Consider the following 13,283-nt stretch of genomic DNA (forward strand, 5'->3'; position numbering starts at 1 on the left):
TGCTCCACACAAATTCAGAGAAGTCAGCTATCAGTTTGAAAGCACAAACTGATGGGAGTAACAGTTTATAGGTTACAGAAGGGTATTTTATTGTTAACGGACTGTACCAAGTTAAGATTTAAGAGGGGGAGAGACAACATGTAGGCAAGGAATGCTACGATACTTTTTCTTTTTCGACCCAAGCCACTGCAATTACTCTGATGTGAATTTTTGATGACTTCCGACATCTTGCATGGTTAATAATCGCTTCAGCTGTCATGTTTGGTTAATGTGGAAAATGCATTTGCTGCATTGTGATGCAATGCTGTGGCCACAGATTGTAACACCAGTTGTGAAGCTGGTCCCTTAACTGAGCAGCAGGAATTTGCACATGCCATGATGCTAAAATAAATGGTAGTTAAAAGATTTTATACAGCAGCAGACAGATTCTGCCATTTTAGCCTACAGGATGTGTAGATCCAACATACACAAGCATCTCAGATCGCCGTGCCCTCATCAACTGCACCATCCTTCAAACAGAACAGTACATTCACCATCTTAAATGTTTGGCCTCTCAGTAGTTAAAAGATTTCAATACTGTTTAAATAACTATTCAGATTAATTATAGCTTTGAACAGAACTGAGGCTATTTTGCGTTTCAGGAATATACAGCCAATGAAACTGTCAGTGACACAGGAAAATGCAGACCTTTTATTAACATATGCTCGGCTCAACTGTCACTTCTTCGTACAACATTTAGGGAAAAATATATGATGTGTAAGTAATGAATATTCCCATTCTACCGTAATGGTTTTTAAAAGAGCTCCTCAGACAGGATTTTTTTTTTCTTCTGTGTTTTAATGTATAACCTGAATATCAAAGACTACATTAAAATACTAACATATGCTTTTCATTGTCACTAAAAGAAACTCAATGCAGCAAAGAACTGTGCAATTTCAAGAAAGCTTGCGAACAAGCAAAGATCAAACTGCACGAAGAACCATGCATCAGATAATTAAAGTCAGGCTAGTCAGGTAGTAGACCATCATTATCATGGTGCAGATTGCAGGAAAAAAAAAAAATCGAGAGAAATACCCTTCCATCTTCAAAACCAAAACCCACAAACCCTACAATTGCAATCTGTTGATTGCAAAACCAACACCTATACTGCAGAACCAGAATGACACATGGTATTTGCCAATTTTGTAATATATTTTTATACAAATATTAACTTGGCTATTAGCATCTAGAATTTGGCTACCTGGGCTTCTTATTCATCTACAGTCATCATTTTGGTATTTAAAGAAGCAGAACCAAGTTAGACTTTGTTGCTTTAAAAGAAAAACAATTAATATAATTAACTTATATTTCTTACGTCAGAACTTTAGCCAATTAAATGCTCCGAGTTGAGATGTTGCAGACATTTCTGCCTTTATAAAAAACATGACCGAAAAAGAATGAACATAGGAACACACTGGGGTCTGAACAGTGCATAACGATGAAAGAACTTCTGCTACTAACATAAAAATCAACTCGCGATTTCCTTTGTTTTATTCACTGTGATAGCACCAAGTGCATAATTTGGAGGTGCATGCGTTAACAAGCACTGTAAAGCGGAAGAGCATTCTAGTTTTGTTTCTTCCCCTAACTTAAAATTAACTGCACCAACAGTGCTATTAGGTGCCATAGCAGGTATCACAGCAGTTGTAGCTAACATTCAACAATTCAAGCTTTTGTTGTTGTTGTTCCAGACCCAATACAAGGTACCACTAGCAGCTCAGAAACCACACAAGGAAGGGAGGAGGGGGGAAGGGAACGTGTGTTGGGGGTAGCTTTGAAATTAACCAGGCTCAGCTTATGCTCCAATTACCGAACAAAAGACAATCCTGGGGGACCTCTCTCTGAACCGGTGCAAGAAGCAAACTCTTTTGTTTCTGATCAAATAAATACTGCATTGGAGCCCAGTTGGTATGCAATAGGAGTCTCTGCCTGGGGACAGAAGGGGCAAGAAAAAAAAAAAAAGAACCCCCAAACCCCCGTGTGGTTAAGTCAAACCATTTTACTGATGGTTAAAACCTATTCCCAAGGGAGACATCTGAAGTTCACTACAGGAGAGTGAGAAAACCCACTTTCATTACTAAAAAAACCCTCCTCACTGAGTCACTATTAAGATATTTTTCTCCGACAGTACGGCCAACAAATAAATTAACAGGATATTTCTTTACGCTAGAATAAATTGTAAACAAGCTCGGATTCTGTCTTCCTCCAATCTAAGAAACCAGATGAGTTGCGAAATATTCTGATTGCAAAGGACCCTGGAGCAGAGGGTACAGAGAAGCGTTAACTAACCTGCTTCAGACCCCAGGGGCCTGAATACGTACGTGGAGATCATAAAAACACTGAAAAGCAGCCACCTTACAAAGGAGGCACTTCTCTACTTGTTTTATCACTAGCTGAACATAAAGTGATCAATTCCTAAATGTTTATTCGGTAGCCTATTATTTATTTTTGTTTTGGTTTATATTGACCCAAGCACCAAAAACTAGAATAAAAAGGGTAGACAACTAATGAACACAGCATTTATTAACACAAGGGATAAAAATGGGCTTGTTTATACAAATGGAGATCATGTCTGATCCTTCCGACCAAAGGGATCGACACATTTCAAAACCCTCTGTGCACCACACCATCCCCAACTACAACAGCTAGTTGTACACCAGATACACACTACATAAAAAATCTAGACGCCCAAAAGTGTAAAGACAGATGGAGCTTACTGCCACAAAGTGGATTTAGGTCTCTGTGTATTTGAAAGATCTCCGAATTTCAGGTGAGGGCTTGGATTCTCAAACAGTATTCTATGCAAAATCCAACAAAGCACACCTTTACACAGTTCCTTAGAATTCATTATAATGAGACTCTTTGATAGAAAAGCTTCAAGTTTGTTATTTCTATATCCATCTTTCTACAGATCCTACCAATCAGTCCATGAAAGAACTTCTCAGCAAACTACAGGTATAGGACAAAGATTTTTCCGAAAAAAAATAGGAACACTTTATCCAACTTACGGCATCCAGATGCTGAAGACTCTCTGACCTTCATATGAAGGTTAAATGGTTTGAAAGATTTCTGAGTAGGAAGAAAAGGGGGCCAATTTCCTTAGGCCTACACTTGAAATCCAGCAAGGATGAGACATTGTTGAAGGTGTGGCATTAGTATTCCTTCTTTTTTTTCTACCTGTTATCATTAATAAATAAGATTATAGAACAGAAAAGGCAAGCCACTGAAATTCTGTGGTTCAGGTAGAATTATAATAATAATCGCCAGGTGAAATTACCACGTTCAAGTGAACCACTGTAAAGCTCTAAAGTACCATGACAATATGCAGGGCTTTATGCAGAAATCAGACTTTGACAGATCCCTGGTGAGCTCTGTTCTACCTTCTGCCAGGTTCACTGGGCTGCTGGGAAGATAATGTAATATCACTGGTGGGTAAGTGCTTTTAAGAGTTAGGAATGAGAGGCCATGTGAGGTTGGGCAATTACTGTGCCCTACCCCCTAGCCTTCTAAGGCATAGCTGGATCCCGCTTCCCTTCCCCTCCATCACCAACCTCCTCCTGGCTCCTCTCTCCTCACTGAGACCTTGTTCCCTTGCCCCATGCTAAATATTCCCCCTCCCATACATTCATTTTTACTGCCACAATTCTTACCTCTAGACCAGAGGCTCTGGAAAATTCTGTCTGGAGCTATTTTCTGAACAGTGCTTCTTATCCTATCTCTAAATGTTTCAGGGGCATTTCTATGGGATGTCTTGCCAGAACATCAAAAGCTGAAATGAAATCTCAACACTCAACCAGTTAATCTTCCTAACTTCTCTGCCTCGACCGACAGCACCAATCCTTCTCCTCATTACAAACTTCAAGTTATTTCTGAACATCCTTCTTAAGCCCATCAGGCACCAAGTGTGGCAGATGTTTTATTCCAAGCATCTCTCACACATCTTTTCCTCTGCGTTTTCTCACCAACCCACCTGGTCCTGGTGTCATCACCATGCCTGGATTATTACAATTGTCTCTGAACACCACCTCAGCAGGTATCCTTTCTACTGGCCAATCCAACTTCCATGGGTCTCCACACCCCCCTCCCCTTCTTCTTGACATTTACCTGCTCCAAAACTTTCAACAGCATGTGCTGCCTACACTCCACTGCTTGGCAGTCACTCCTTCCACATTTGATACCCCCTCCCTGACAGATTTCATTTCTTAGCACATAACTTCTGTTCTCACCTCCCTGACTTTGGTCAGGCTATTATTCTCATATCCTCTTTCACTTCCTGCAAGCTATGCCCATGTAATCTTTCAAAGGCCCATTCAAATCCTGTCTGTTCCGGGGGGGGGGGGGGTCTTCCCCAATACCCCAGAATTCATTCATCATTACCCACTCTTCTCCTCTGAAGTCCCAAGCCATGGAGAACCTCTTATCATTCCCATTCAATTCTGTCCGTCATTTTACACTGCCTTGGACGGCTTGGTCCTATTATAGAAATGTTGGTCAGTCTTGAATTTCCAGGTAGAAGATGATGGATGAACTTCCAGAGGACAGTATCCAGAATTTATGTTTATTCTAATTACATCGGTGCCTACCATAGTGCTGTCCGTAGTGGACACTCAACAAAACCACTTCACTGATTTGTATTAGTGTTCACTAGACCCCACCCAGGCAGATACAGGCAACTACTTGAAGAGGACCTAAATATTACTTTTGCTTGTTGTTTGTTCTTTCAAATCTCTTTAGCTCCCTGAGATCACTGCAGCCTTAGGTAGTAAGACGGATGCTGAGGTGGTTCTTGGCCAAAGTGCAGAGGCACCGAACTCTACTCTGTGACTAAGCATCATGACCAACAGTATTCAATTCCCAAAGTCGGCTTCCTTCTCCGTTGCATCTATCTAGTGCCAAGGAGGTTCAGGGAAGATGAGATGGTCCTGGCCCAAAGTCAGTGGCGTGGCATTCACAGCTGATCTGTCCTGACAAATCAGCTGAGAATGAAAAAGCAATCTGCTAATTTTATCAATGACATTTCACCTTGAGTATTGTTTTAAGTGAGGGCCTAGATTTAGGCAGTCAATAGAAATCAGCTGACTTCCGCAAGACATTATTTAGCAGTAAAACAAATTAAGGTTCTGATGGTCATATGCAAACTCATCTGCCCAGGGGTCAAGAAAAAACAGGGAAAAGAAAGCTCCCTCTGCAGGGAGAAGCTAAGGAGTTTCTGCTGCCCCAGAATACAGTTCTGCCTCTGGTATGCCTATAAACCAAAAAGGGTGGGAGGAGGGTGTAGAAGCAGGCCCAAACTTAACACACCAGGGTGAACGTAATTTCAGATGTAAGATTTCCACTTCAAACACGTTTTCAGGAAGTAGTTCCCCAGTAAATGCAGTCATTAATGGGAATAGGCTAAAGTGGAAGGAGGAAAGATCTCTCCTTAAATATTCCTCCAGGGCAATTCACTGCAGTCCCAGATTTCAGAAACTCAGAATGAGGAGAGCTTTCTATCAGTCTGTGACTGTCTGTCCCATACATACACGCACACGCACACACACACACACACACTCTCTCTCTCTCTCTCTCTCTCTCTCTCACACACACAGACACACACACACACACACACACACAGCATCTATCAGCCTCAGTATTTAGATAGAGGAAGCAAGTGATTTTGACAAGAACGAGTAGACTATATGAAGAAGTTCTACCTCAATCAAAAAATTATATAAATATATAAACATTTTATATATATATAAATATATATATATAAACCCAAAGTATATGAAGACTCATTAGAATCATAGCCATGAATTTTCAGGGGCAATTCATTTATTTCCTGTGGCACACATTAAGAAAATAAGGGACAGAGAAACTCAGATTCTGGCCAAGGTCACACAGCGACCCGGTCTAGGTCCTGGGTTCAGGATGTGGGTTTCTTGTTTACAGAACTCTTTGCACAGCACTATGAGACACCGTACCAAGAAAAACTGCTCGAGTATGTGCTTGCGTCCCAGATTCCACGGCATCTTAAGTTATTACATGGGGATAATGGTGGATACAAAAGAAGGGCTTCTAGCTTACTAGTTCTTGTTACCAATGTACTTTACACAACAGATGTTATTTCTTACCAGGTTGATTGTAAATAGAATTCTTTTAAACAAATTCTATTTTTAATTCAGTAGGGAAGCTGTTATTTGAAGGAATTCTAAAGCTAAATATCACCCCAAGATTTCCTTTATAAATGCAGATAGTCAGAGTTTGGATTTGCTTACTAAAGCAAGGTTCATCATATTGTTACTATTATTTTATTTTTTTTTATAAAATTTTTTTTTTCAACGTTTATTTTATTTTTGGGACAGAGAGAGACCGAGTATGAACGGGGGAGGGGCAGAGAGAGAGGGAGACACAGAATCGGAAACAGGCTCCAGGCTCCGAGCCATCAGCCCAGAGCCCGACGTGGGGCTCGAACTCACGGACCGCGAGATCGTGACCTGGCTGAAGTCGGACGCTTAACCGACTGTGCCACCCAGGCGCCCCTGTTACTATTATTTTAAATAAGAGATACTAAAACTTTAACTTTCATGTAATTTTTTTTTCTGCACATATTTTCTATTTCTACTATTAGCTGGAAAACACTGATAAGATCAGAAAGTGATTTTAAAAAAAAAAGGCTCCTCAATAGAAAGAAAAGGATTACTAAAATTATTCAATCCTCAATGACTTAAACAGGAAAAACCTGCATTCCATTATCTGGTCAGGGTTTCAAATTCACTGCCATACAAAATACAGTTCCTGAAATTTTTCTATGAAGGAAAATTGTAGGCAGGATTCTATTTTTTCATTAACCCTATTAAAAAGTTGACTATGGCATTCCTCAACGCAATAAACAAAATGTGGCATTAAGATGTAATAGAATTACACTCAAGGATGCAACCCTTAAGAAAATTATAAACAAAAAATAACCAGGGGAAAACTTATGAGAATAGCAGCAGAATGAATGTGAAGCAGATGCCCCACAGGATGCCGGCGAGGCAACAGGGGCGGCCGAGGGGAGAGGAGGCCCCCACCGCTCCAGGTCAGGTCAGACAACAAAGGCAAGCGAGACAGGTGGCCCTGTCTCGGCCCCAGGAACTTATGATGCCTTATAAAACACCCAGTCAGGTTTTCATCTCTGTGCTGCACGCCTCTCACCTCTACAACAGGAACACAAAGGACCTGCAATTCTGAAATTTTTTATGAAAATTAGCCTGATTTTAAAATCTGCTTTTCCCATACCATTCTTCTCTCCACCAGCCTTCCAGCAGTGACATGGGTGGAAGTCATTTTAAAGACAATGGTCTAGTTTTATTAACATGCTTCCTACCACTAAATCCTCCAGCAAACTACCGTGGTGGCTTCAACATTTCCAGTTCTACTACTTTGCCATCTTGCACGCTTAAGTTGATAGTGGGGCATTGCGGGTAAGCAAATCCCCTCAGGCAAACCTAAAACACTGAAAATCCACTAAAGATAGGGACTGTCTCATATCCACTTAGGGTGCTTAACAAAGCTTCATGCACAGGGTTGAGTGCTTATCATATATTTATTGATTAACCTATAAATTGCTGAGGGTTGTTAATCAGAAGCTCCAGAAATGTTTACACAAGTGCAGACTGTCATCAACCTTCTCTGACTGTGGTGCTTCTTGGCAAATGTACATTTAGAGTTTAATCGGAAGTGTTCCTTATGAAGCTGGCTACCCATGTATTATTCGAACTTAATCTAATTAATTTCTGTTTAAGCCTTACTAACGAAATGAATATGGTGAAATATTGATAAAATGTCTCTCAAGGCTATCTACATATGATTTCTAAAAGGAAGAGGTAATTAAGTCTAGTGGAAAGCATACTGGTCTTGGAGTTAAGAACTGGCTTCTAGGTAGCCCTACACAAGTCATTCACTTCGTGTCTCGGTCTCCTCATCTATAACATGGGGAAATGACACCAGACCTACGTGGAGTAAGAATGTTATGTGTATCTTCAACTGCCTATATAATAGAATTAGTCTTCAAAACAAAGAGAAGCCATTTCAAATGATTTCTAAGACACAGGCTGCACATTTTAATACATTTTTCAAATATGCAGACTGATTTAGACATTTCCAAGGAAATACTTATTCTGCCTCTCTGCTTTCTCTCACGGCATCTGTTGTTACTAGCAGGGAAGGAAAAGTAAAATCTAATGTCATTAACAATAGACCCAACCAAGATCCCCAGGACTCACTTAATGCAGGAGGAGGGCACATAGAGAAGCAAATGAAAAGGTAAACAAAATGAGGATGAGAGGAGCTGAAGAGAAAGGCAGAGAAAATCAGGTTAATGAATAAAAACAACAAGTCCATCTTTCATCTCTCCTGGCTCCTACTGATGGCAGACGGTGTATTTAAACTGCTGAGAGACCAGATTTAAGGCCTCCCTTTGGCATAGTCCATCCATGAATTATTAACATCTGCAGAAGCAACAGCACATCCGCTCACAGCGATCAGAGAGGATAATGATGATTAACAAAGATGGGATTATTAATCCCTCCACTTCCCTTTCCTGTCTCCCTCTCTTCATTCCCCTCTGGGCTCTGACTGCTTTTTAGGCAGTGTATTTTGAGCTACAGCCTCAGTCTCAGAGTCGATACCTCATAGTGAAAAAGTAATCAATGACCAATTAGAAGTCATAAGTTTTTAATATATATATGTTTTTCAGATATATTTTATTGATCATTGTGTCCTTCATGAAACAAAGATACAAACAGGGGTGGTTACAAATTCTTGATGGACTCAAACACTGAAAAGATAAACACACTGCTTTGCAGGCTCCAAGTTCAGGGTTGGTCCACAGGTGGATGAAGTTTAAAAGTTGGCAGAGATGGCCAGGGAAGCAGGATATACCTACACTAGACTTCCGTCATCATTTAATTTGGTCCATCTCAAACTGGAGGGCTTATTGAACAGATTCTGGGCCTCACCTCCAGAAATCTGGATTTAGTAGGTCTGGGGTGGGGCTTGAGAATCTGCATTTCTAATTAATTTGTGGTGATGCTGATGCTGCTAGTCTGGGCACCACCCTTTAGAATAACCAACAAAGGCTTTCTGTTTGCCAAAGGCATTCAGGGCATGAGAGGAATGGAGTAGGAAATTAAACCAACCTGAGGCAGAAAGCTAATACAAAAACAGAGATGAGATTTGCAGCTCCTTTCCCTTCCTAACCCCCAGTGAAAAACTTAGATGCCTTGAAGGGCTCTGCAATATGTCTGCTGCTCCAAAATAAACCCCATTCCCTAACACTCCTCCTCCCCCACCAAGAAACGAGCTAGTTGGATGAATAGTTAACAAATGGTGAAGAACACATATGAAACTGGGAGCTAGATTAATTTATAACTTAATTCCCGAAACATGAGAAAGAATTTCAAATATTCTCCTTCCTTTGGTCATTTTCTTCCCCATAACTCCCTCTTCTTAGGACCTGGCTTTAATGTAAAACCAATCCTCAAAAAGAATGAAAGGTTGTAACACCCTCACCCAAAACCTTAGTTCGCTACGTAGAGAAAATTCTTACATATCCTCAATGTCAAACCGAGTCGGGCACGAAAAATAAAACAAACAAAAGCAGAGTATCAGCAGAGGCTATAGGAAAGGGCCAAATATAAGGAAATGCACTTGAACATCAGCTCTGTTAAAAGAGCAAAATATAAGCAAGTTAAGTAGACGGATAAAACTAAATTCCGTTTCTTTGGGGGTTTGCAAATGCAATTGAGAACAGAAGTAATGAGAGATGTGAGGTAGAGGCAGCCAGCAAGGCCAGGCTCACACAGCACCCAGCTCTCACCCGGCCCAGGCTCGCTCCCTACTGCAAGACAGCTGTGGCCGTACAGGCTCCAAGGCTGCAGGAACCATCCTAACAGCCACGACTTCACAGCTAATAGATGGTTGGGGAAAAGGAGGTACACTGCCCCATTAGCAATAGCTGCTGCTGATGGGACAGCCAGTCTGAAACGTTCGGGGGGAGAGGAGCAGAGAAAGTGGGACGCAGAGGACAGAAACAAAGTGAGAATGAAAGGAAGACAGGAGAAAAGATAAAAAGAACAGACAACAACAATGGAAGGGAGGATAGCCTAAAGAGGAAAGAAACCAGGAGGGAGGGAGAATAAAAAGCAAAAGCTGGCAAAAACAAAAACAGAAAACCTCACCCCTAATGGGCTCTCAATTCTGAGAGTCCAATCCACCCGAAGTTTCAAATATGACATGCGTTCCAGTTGGCCACTTTGCAGTTGCTTGGCACCAAAGACCTACTCAGACAGTAAAAACAAGGCTGATAGGCTCTAGCTAGTATGACAAGTCTCAAGAGACTGAGCCCCTTCACAGAAAGGGCATTTGGAAACTATGCAGCAGCAGCAACAAACATCAGTATCGTTTTTGTTCCAAAGTGTACCGCAGACGGGAAAAGTGAGGTCTGCCACCGTTCAGTTTATGGTATTACTCTTCTAACATTTTCGTCTCTACAACTGATTTAGTCAACTCGCAAATCTTCCACACAGAAAGGAATAAACAGAAATGCAACTTCAAAGAAATAGCTAAAGAAAGGTCTGAAAGGAAAGACCAAAACATCAAGAAATGACCAGTGACAAAAGACCTAGCTTAGTGTCTGCAAAAACAACAAACAAACAAAAAAACAAACCTGCAATTTACCCTCATCCCATGCCTTCCTGAACAAGGCATGATAATAAGGACACAGGACAAGGGACACCTAGATGACTCAGTTGGCTGAGTGTTCAACTTCGGCTCAGGTCATGATCTCACGGCTTGTTGAGTTCAAGCCCCGTGTCGGGCTCTGTGCCGACAGCTCAGAGCCTAGAGCCTGCCTCGGATTCTGTGTCCCTCTCTCACTCTGCCCCTCCCTCACTCATGCTGTGTCTATCTCTCAAGGATAAGTACAACATTTAAAGAAGAAAAAAAAAAAAAGGACACAGGGCAATGCATTAAGAAGTGTCTGGGTTCAGGGGTGCCTGGGTGGCTCAGTCAGTTAAGCGTCTGACTTCAGCTCAAGTCATGATCTCACGGTTCGTGGGTTTGAGCCCCACATCGGGCTCTGTGCTGACAGCTCAGAGCCTGGAGCCTGCTTCGGAATCTGTGTCTCCCTCTGTCTCTCCTCCTCTCCCGCCTGTGCTCTCTAAATAAATAAATAAATAAATAAATAAATAAATAAATAAATAAATATTTTTAAAAAAAGTGTCTGGGTTCAAGTTCTACCTTTAGATAGTAAGTAAACTCTCCATATTGGTTTCAGTATCTTCTCCTTCTAAATAAACAATGTCAACACCCATCCAACCCATTCCACCACAAGAAAGAAGACGGTGATGGGCAAAGCCCACTGCAAAGTATCACACAAATGGAAGAGTTATTATGGTGTACCACTCAAAGTTCACATAATAGTCCTGGCCTGTTCCTTTCCCCTACATCTTCCAAATTAGGACAAAGTCACAGATTCTTTCAAATGGTTTGAGGGGAGTAGTAAAATGACATAATAGTTATTCATAAAACCAGCCATGTCTCAGATTCCCCTTCACACGTTAGGAAGCTTTACTTTTACAGAATAAAGGAAAAGACCGTATGTTGTTTTGTAAGAATTGACCAATTCTGAACTATGAGGGTCACTTTTATAGCCGATCTCTAACACATACTTCATGGACTAATCCATCATCTCTCCATTAAATCCATTTTCCTTGTCACTTCAAACTGATGTTCTATAATCTCAACTACCTGGTCAAAACAATCCAACACTTCCAAATGCCGGCTGTTCGGACAACTTGGAGGGGCAATACAGCCAGTCAAGAAAGTGTAATTGGGGGCCATTTTCCAAGTTCTCTGAATTAAGCATGTCTTACTTTTGTAATTAGGGGGAGAACCGGATTTTCTCTAGAGCCATTCAGTTCCTATTCACACTCTCAAAATCCCAAATTTAATGTTTTCTTGTCAGTAACTCCCTCGGGCTTCACCCTCTCTTCCAATCAAGAGGTGTCTAGGTCATGAAAGAGGAGGGTAAAAGTCTTTTGCAGACAATGATTACTTCTCCTCCCACCTCTCTAAGCCTAGCCCCCTCCGTAAGAACACTTTACCAGCCCCTCGGCTAGACTCTAATTCCGACTTCATACAAGGAGAGTGGCACCAGGCACATGCTGAGGGCTACCTACACGGGAGTGCCTAACTGTGCCCTACTATGGATCACCACCATGTCTTTTCAGCTCCCTGCTTGGCCTTCTTCTCGAGATTCTGCTATGTTAGTCTGTATTTATTTTCAAGAGCCAGGTAGTCCAAAGAGCACCAATCTACACGACTCCAGGTCACCTCACTGTTGTGTTGTCTCCCAGACAGGAGTAATTTCGCTATAGAGAAATTCTTTCCTGTATTCTGGAGCACACACAGAGTTAAGGGCCTTGTGTGTGTCCATAAAAACCAAACACACATAATACCCTTAGACAGCCAAATCATATTATAAGATGCAAGATTTCAACATTCCGGCACACTGCCAGAGCTTAATGGCCAGTCAGACGCTAAGTAAGGAAATGGGTCTGCATTAAACCTACAAATAAGTCAACAATCAATAGTTCAGGATTACAGTAAAAAACTGGATGTGCCCTTTAAATTGCTTCTAGCATCATTCTTCTAACTTGAGCTCCGCTTCAGAAGCAAAGCAAAACAAAACAAAGATGATCAAGCAAGAAGCTGAACACAACCTATTTTCACAAGCACAAAGCCTTGGCATTTCGAAACTAAAAGCTACTCAAGGATTTCACAGAAACCTTTTACAGTATACCTGTAGGGCAGCAAACCCGAGGAATAATAGGCTGAGCTTTAGACAGTAAATTAAACTGACAGCTCAGCAAGCACAAAACTATGGCAAAAAAGCAAGCACCTGGAGATAAACGGATGAAGCAGGTTTGGCCTTCCTGCAAAACTTCTCCCCCCCCCCACCACCCCCAACACCCCCAAACCAGCAGGGATTTGTGTAAAGGTTTAGAAAGCATGTTCCAGCTTTGTCCCTCAGTCAACATGATTTGACTACTAAGCGTATATAAATAAGCGCGATACCCACCACATCCATTCACTGTGGGCTTTCTGGCCTTTATTTTGCTCTAAATGAGCAATCACTGAGCAGTACTTCTACTAAAATACTTCAACTACTTTACTCTTTCAAATATATCTTGAAAATTCACTTCTTTACCAAACAGCTT

At 41.3% G+C, this 13,283-nt stretch overlaps 1 protein-coding gene across 1 annotated transcript in view; it reads right to left on the bottom strand.

The window, feature by feature from the left end:
• NUP93 (nucleoporin 93) overlaps nucleotides 1-13,283 on the bottom strand; it is a 103,559-nt gene that overhangs the window by 50,669 nt on the left and 39,607 nt on the right. The gene's annotated exons all lie outside the window — the stretch shown is intronic.

This window comes from Lynx canadensis, chromosome E2 (assembly GCF_007474595.2).
Source record: "Lynx canadensis isolate LIC74 chromosome E2, mLynCan4.pri.v2, whole genome shotgun sequence".
NCBI lineage: Eukaryota > Metazoa > Chordata > Mammalia > Carnivora > Felidae > Lynx > Lynx canadensis.